The sequence below is a fragment of the Muntiacus reevesi genome, chromosome 12 (assembly GCF_963930625.1).
Source record: "Muntiacus reevesi chromosome 12, mMunRee1.1, whole genome shotgun sequence".
In the NCBI taxonomy this organism is placed as follows: domain Eukaryota; kingdom Metazoa; phylum Chordata; class Mammalia; order Artiodactyla; family Cervidae; genus Muntiacus; species Muntiacus reevesi.
Window position 1 is genome coordinate 12,765,152 of NC_089260.1, and position 7,743 is coordinate 12,772,894.

At 43.1% G+C, this 7,743-nt stretch overlaps 1 pseudogene; it reads left to right on the plus strand.

Annotated features, from left to right (window-relative positions):
* Positions 1-5,451: 5,451 nt before the first annotated feature.
* Positions 5,452-6,597, plus strand: LOC136144705 (large ribosomal subunit protein eL28-like; annotated as a pseudogene).
* The last annotated feature ends 1,146 nt before the right edge of the window (positions 6,598-7,743 follow it).

Genomic DNA, 7,743 nt, shown 5'->3' on the forward strand with positions numbered 1-7,743 from the left:
AATGCCTTCTTCAGCTGCTAATGCAGTGATTTTTATCATTATTATTGTTTTAATTTCAAACAATGGGAGGTAAGGAAGAGAGGGTATTTACTGCAGCGATTCAGTGGAGACGTTTGGGTAAAACTACATTTGTAGTACCATAAACTAGCTTCCCAGTGCCATTTGAAACACTGCCAATTCGCTTATCACTAACATTTCCCTGAAAAACAGAATTTCTTTTCTCTCCTTCTTCGGTCAGCTTGCCAAAAAGCATTATGTTGCCACAGCCAGCTACAGGATGGGATAGGAGAGAAGTGTGCATTAATTGTATTCTGAAGCCTGCCATAAATTCACTGCAGTGACTCTGGATGGAGAGATTAAACAGCATTCACGAACATTTTCCAAAAAAGTACTCGAGTACACAATGATGGTTTGTGTGGGGCAGCGAGATGACACAGGAATGACTGTGATTTATGTACGTCTCATGTTGGGTCACCACTCCTCGAGGGGAGGAGTGGAGTCTTCCTCCTGCACAGCTCTCCGCAGAAGCTTGCTCAGGCCTCTGTGTACAGACACGGCCACTGGATGATACCAGATACGAGATGGTTTGATGAGCCAGACTGTGAGCTGGACTGCTTGAGGGACACCCAGAGAACACAGCAAACACTGAGGTCTGAAGAAAGGGACAAGGACTTGACGAGAAAGAGACTGAGACTGTGAAAGAAAATTGCAAACATTAGACTCGAATTAGACAAATTTGCAGTCACCTCGCGAGCCCCGGTGGTACTGGTGGTAAAGAACTTGCCTGCCAATACCAGAGACAGAAGAGACATGGGTTCGACCCCTGGGGCAATCTCCTGGAGGAGGGCACAGCAACCCACTCCAGTATTCTTGCCTGGAGAATACCATGGACAGAGCAGCTTGGCAGGCTGTGGTCCATAGGGGTGCAAGGAGTCAGACACAACTGAAGCAATTTAGCACACACACAATTTAATGTTCGAACCGAGATACTTTTGAGAGGATAGCAGGGCACTGTAGACATTATGCCAGGTCAGCAGGCATACTTTGGAACCGTCCTGACAAATTATCATGTGTGATCATCCCAACTGCAGTGTTCTTTGGCAGAGGAACGTAATGCTGCAAAGAAAGCATATCCTTGAATTAATGAAACGCTCAGGAAGAGGTACTGTATTAGCCCGCCACCATAACAAAGTACTGGCTTCCCTCATAGCTCAGTGGATAAGGAATCCGCCTGCAACGCAGGAGACCCTGGTTCAATTCCTGGGTCGGGAAGGTATGCTGGAGAAGTGATAGAGATCAAGAATCCAAGGTTCTGAGATTCACAGACTCACCAGGAAGAGATGATGGGAGGTGTGGTCACACACATGACAGCATACAGATGAAACAAAATTTCACAATTAAGAGCAAGAGTGATGTTTAAAATATGTAATTGATACACTATGCTGCTGCTGCTGCTGTCGCTTCAGTCGCGTCCAACTCTGTGCAACCCCATAGACGGCAGCCCACCAAGCTCCGCCGTCTCCGGGATTCTCCAGGCAAGAACCCTGGAGTGGGCTGCCATTTCCTTCTCCAGTGCATGAAAGTGAAAAGTGAAAGTGAAGTCACTCAGTGGTGTCTGACTCTTAGTGACCCCATGGACTGCAGCTTACCAGGCTCCTCCGTCCATGGGATTTTCCAGGCAAGAGTGCTGGAGTGGGGTGCCATTGCCTTCTCCGTGATATACTATATAGGCACTGACAAACTACTACAAATATCAACCACCACAAAGCTGGAGCTGGCCCTGGATGCTATACTTATGTCCAGGGCTAACTGTTAGTGGGAGGGTTATGACGGAGGCTTACAGGTAGGCTTAGTCCCCAGGCGGAGGCTTGGAGAACTAGAGCAGCAGGGACTCGAGGAAACAGCTGTTTACTCACCAGGTAGAAGTGTTCTAATGTTTTAACAACCAGTGCATACACCTGTGATCACCAACTATCAGCCCCTGTTAGAAGATGAGCGATTTGAGTCTTGCCACTTATGAGCTCTGCAGTCTTATCTAATAGCATCACCTCTTTGGGCATTAAATTTACTCATCTCTGTGAAAGCTGCATGTCCACAAGGCTCAGCTACTTGAATACTATTGTCATGTCGGCAGTTTTTCCTTAGGTTTACTGGTGCGCACGCACACACACACATGCACACACACTATCCCACATTCCAAAGAGCACCTTGATAACAATTTCCTTTCACTTTCCTTTCACTTTCTTCCCCCGTTTTCCTTCCTATTGCTCAGAAACTATCTGGGGGTGTCGTAGAGGGCTCTCACACAATCAGAGCCAAATGCTTCTGGCTTGACATTAGGAGGTTAGCATCTGAAAGTAACCAGTTGATACCCTGAAGTTTTATTTGAGAATAAAAATCCAGAGAAGTTTTCATGGACCAGGGAAAGTTTTCAATCTCATTTAAAACCCACTTAAGTGGATATTTAAGATCTTTTGCACGTGTGCTAAGTCGCTCCAGTCATGTCCAACTCTTTGCAATGCTATGGACTGTAGCTCACTAGGTCCCTCTGTCCATGGGACTCTCGGGCAAGAATATGAGGTGGGTTGCCATGCTCCCCTCTAGGGGATCTTCCCCACCCAGGGATCAAACCCTCATCTCTTAGGTCACCTGCATTGACAGGTGGGTTCTTCACTACCAGTGCCACTTCGGAAGCCCTCAAGATCTTTTAGTGAGCAACAAATTGTGCACTAAACTAACAGTTTTGCATGTATCTAGATTGAGCAGTGCTCAGTTCCCGGGAATTGGTCCTCTTGTGATCTGGGCACTGGATTTTCCAAATTTAAAAAAGAAACTAGTAAGGGATAGAGAAAGGCGCAAAGTATTAAAGGCAAAGCAGTGGTGAAATGTCAGTAACTCCCTAGCCTGGAAACAACTCATCGAGTAAATATTTTCATTACATGAAATTATGTCTCTTAGAAAATAATGATGGTCTATTCACCCTTTCTACTGTAATCCAAAATAACACAAAATGGGCAGGATAAATCATTGTAGGAAAGTATTCCTGAGGTACCAGGGTTCCAGAATGAGATAGCAGAATTTCATAACTTTACAATATTTAAAATCAGAGCATAGTGTCATCTATGGAACAGAAAGATAAACAATGACTTTCAAAGTTCTATTTAACTTTTGATGTAAAGATTAAAATGCATGAAAAATGTATAAAAGCCAAGAATTCTGTGTGAGGTTTTATGGGCAAGAAATTGGTATCAATCTTTAAAAAAAAATTTTTTTTTAAACACATTGATTTCCTTCCTGAGATTTATTGTAAAACCATTTGCAGAAAATTCATGGAAAACCCCAGAACAGGAGACCATTTTATGTAGTAAATAACTCCAGTCATAGGTTAAACACGTATCTCACCCCAGCTTGACAGAAGGATCGGGAAACCACCCCCCAAGCAAAAAGGATTATGCTGCATTGGAGCTAAACCTCAGAAGAAAATATTGCTGTGAGGGGCTTCATATTTTGTCTCTAATATGGGGGATGGAAAGCAGGGAAGATAATGACCACCAACAGTGTAAGGAAAACGTAACTAAATATGGCAGCTCTGAGAAGACAGATGAGTTATGGAATCCCAAAGCACCCAGATTCACTTTAGAGTTTACAGGTGATGATTCCCTTTGATTCATGGTCGCAGTTCTTAAGGGCAAAAGAACTTAGTTAGCTGGAGAAGGGGATGCAAACAGAAAGGAAGGCTTCTCCAGCTGGGAAAACAAAAGATGTTTGGGATGATGTCGATGAAAGCTTTTTTAAAGTGAGAGGTACGGAGAGAGTGTAAGAGGAAGGCAGCTGGAGTTTTTCCAGATCCGCTAATGATCCATGGTGCTGCTGACAAAGCAGTTCACCCAGCCAGTGCAAGAGAGAGCTGCCTGGGGGACCTGCCCTTTCTCTTAGGGTTGGACCCTAGGAGTCCAGGTTGGGGGAGCCTTCACCACTTGGTTCAGAGAGCTTTTTTCTTTTGCTCTAATTTAAATGCTTACCACTGGGACATACTTAAAGCTTAGCTTATTTTTTTCCCCCCTTTTCAGACTTCATTCCCCTTAGCAAGTATTTGGTTTCTAAGATCAGAAATCAACAGGGGAGAGGACGTTAGCCTGGGTTATAAAATGAAATGAAACGCCTTCACTTTTTCATCCACATTTACCGAAATGCTTGGTTCTTTGCTAACAAGACTGAGAAAAACCCAACCTGGGTTTAAAATACTCACCTATTTTGCCCATCCCAGGGACCCAGGAGCCTGTGAGTCTTGGTAATTATGTCTGGTTGGGCCTGTGTGATCTGAAATGCAAAGCACAGTACATGACAACATAATTCATTTTAGTCTCTTTTTCCATGTTGTTTCTCCAACTGAGGCAAGATGACATGTGCCACAAAGCCATCATCTGTGATGGTCTTAGAATTTATAACTTCAAGTTGCAGATCCCACATCACTTTCTCACCCATTATCACTAAATGACCTCTAATTCCTCCTTACCCAATTTCAACGTGGGGACTTCCTTGTCTCTGGAAGCAGTTCACTCCATCATCAGACTTTACTGTATGATGGACTCTAACTTTGACAAGGTTCTTTCCAGGTTACAGCAGTAAGGCCAATATGTTCGCCTTCTAAACCCACACTGCAGATACTGCCCTCCTGTTTGTGACCATTATCTATAGCTAAGCTCTTCCCAGCCCACGGAGCTCTATAGAGAAACTATTCAGTTGTGTGGTTTGCAGTTTGGTTTCATATCATGATACAACCTTAGCTCTAGCACGGCTGATTGCGTTTGGACATTGGGAAGTATGTTGTCAAATGAAGGTCTTTACACATTGGAACAGTTGCTACAGGGAGGAGTGGAGTGCAGGGAATGTCCTCAAAATGTCCTTCTAGTATTTAGAACAGAAGTAAATATTTTACCAACTCTAATGCCTTTGTAAGAGTGCTACACAAAGCCACACCTGAGACAAAAGAATGCATTGGCTGCTCTCTCTTCCATGCAGTCGGGTACCTCTCAAATGGTGGCAAGATGGTCCTAGAGACCATTTCATGTCTGGAGACAGAACACTAAGCCACATGAGCCAAATCTGTTCCATTTCCTGTTTCTGTAAGCCCTGTGAGCTAAGAATGGTGTTTACATCTGTTAACAGCTGAAAAAAACAAAAGAAAGAATATTTTGTGACACATAAAAATTAAATTCAAATGTCAATGCCCATAAATAAACACAGCTTAAAAGACAACCATGTTCATCATTTACATGTTTTCTGTGGTCAATTTCACATTCAATATTTCAACTTTCAGCACAGTGAAATAGTTGTGCCAGAGAGCATTAGGACTGTAGAAAGCCTAAAATACTTTCTATCTAGCCCTTAATGAAAAATATTTGCTGGTTCTTTCCATTTCAGGCCGCCACAGTGAGCGGAGCCACCACCATGTCCACGAATCTATAGTGTATGGTCGTGCAGAACTGCTCCAGCATCTTGATCAAGAGGAACAAGCAGACTTACAACAGCAAAGAGGAACTAAAGAGTCTGTTGATGAAGGTGAAAGAGGAGAGTGAAAAAGCTGACTTAACGACTCAACATTCAAAAAATGAAAATCATGGTATCTAGTCCTATTACTTCATGGCAAATAAATGGGGGGAAAGTGGAAACAGTGTCAGACTTAATTTTCTTGGGTTCCAAAATCAGTGTGGATGGTGACTGAAAAGCAATGACAAACCTAAATAGTGTATTAAAAAGCAGAGACATCACTTTGTTGACAAAGGTCTGTATAATCAAAGTTAAGGTTTTTCCAAAAACCAGTAGTAATGTATTGATGTGAGAACTGAACCATAAAGTAAGCTGAGCACCAAAGAATTGATGCTTTCAAACCGTGGTGCTGGAGAAGACTCTTGTGAGTCCCTTGGACTGCAGGGAGATCCAACCAGTCAATCCTAAAGGAAATCAGTCCTGAATATTCATTGGAAGGACTGATGCTGAAGCTGAAACTCCTATACTTTGGCTACCTGATGCGAAGGGCTTACTCATTGGAAAAGACCCTGATACTGGGAAAGATTGAAGGCAGGAGGAGAAGGGGATGGCAGAGGATGAAATGGTTGGATAACATCACTGACTCAAAGGACATGAGTTTGAGCAAACTCTGGGAGAGAGTGAAGGACAGGAAAGCCTGGCCTGCTGCAGTCCATGGGGTCGCAGGGAGTTGAGCACGACTGAGTGACCTGAAGGCCTGCAACTCCTTCCACTACAGTGGGCTCATCCATGGCAAGACTGTGGACATGCAGCCAGCAGCCAATGGCAAAAGGGTCGTGATGCTGCCGGAGATCCGGCCAGCACTAATCGGCTACTTCCTGTGTGCGAACCAGCATCAGCAAGAATGCCCAGGCCACCTTTAGAAGCATCTGGCACATGATCTGGAAGAACAAGTACCACCCAGATTTGCACATGGCCACCATCCCCAGAGCCAGAGCCATTCTGTGCAACCAGAAGCCTGAGATGGTGAAGAGGAAGTGGACCCACCCCATCAAGAAGCTCCTGAACCATCTATCCCCTCCTCAAAGCAATAAAGCTGTCAGCTGACTTTGCTCAAATAAACAAACAAAAATTTGCTGATGACTGATATATGTCCTTCCCAAGTCTTCTTGATCATGTTCCTTAAACTTAACAGTCTGTTTCTTTGCCTGAATCTGTATCCTCAACTCATTGTTTACAAAGCTTTCTGTACAATGCCCAGCACATATTATTAAGCAGTAAGTACTGGATAAATGAATATAACCACTAATTTCATTATAAGACAAATGGAATAGCATATCAGAAGCTCAAAAGATGAAAAACCAGTGGTACTTCTTGTTGCAAACAGTTCAGCACCATTTTTCTTGGTGAATACGCAGTTTGAGCTAAAATGTCTACCATTCTCTCTGTATAAGATCTACTGGTTCTAGACTCCCTGGCTTGTAATTACAAAGCAAAATCTTCTAATGCCAGTAATAAGACCAACTTCTATACCTTTTAAATGCAATCTTCTTGATTATAAGCAGCCACTGACTGAAGACTTCAATTAGAGAGGGAGATTTCTTAAACCCTGGGGCAAAAGTTTAGTTCCAAACAACTTGGAAAGTGGTTTAACTCTTTGAGGATCACCTGCCTCCCAGCATACAGCACTCACAGAAAACCCATGATTTTGCACAGTTTAAAGAAAAGAATCATTCTGTGTTTCTTATTGGGTGGCTCCTCCCTCCTGAACACTGTCACCCTGGTTAAAGTGAATATGGAAGAAATGTGGGTAGGGCAGACAGAGTTCAGTTTGCTTGTTTAAGTCTCTTTATTCTATTTCAAAATAGCTGGTCCTGGATTTGAAGTTGTAGAATCTTCAAAACCCTTTGGAAGAGTGCAGACATAAATTGAAGCTATGCCTACCCAGCAGAGACTGCAAGAGACTGTTATCATACACCATATCTCAGGAAGAGCCAAGCATTCCTGGACAGAAGCCAGCCAAGCTGGGAAGCAGAATGACAAAAAGGAACCTAGAGAAATTCCATAAACACAATCAAGAAATGTCTCATCTCCCAAATGGAAATATGTATTCTATAGTTTCTACAAATTTTCAGATATTCAGAATGAGAAAAATTGGGCAATCAAGTATAAGTCAAAGCAATAAAGCCCCCTTATGCTCATGTATTCAATCACTCGCTCCTTCTTTCTGTCACCTTCTCTATGAAGCCTTCA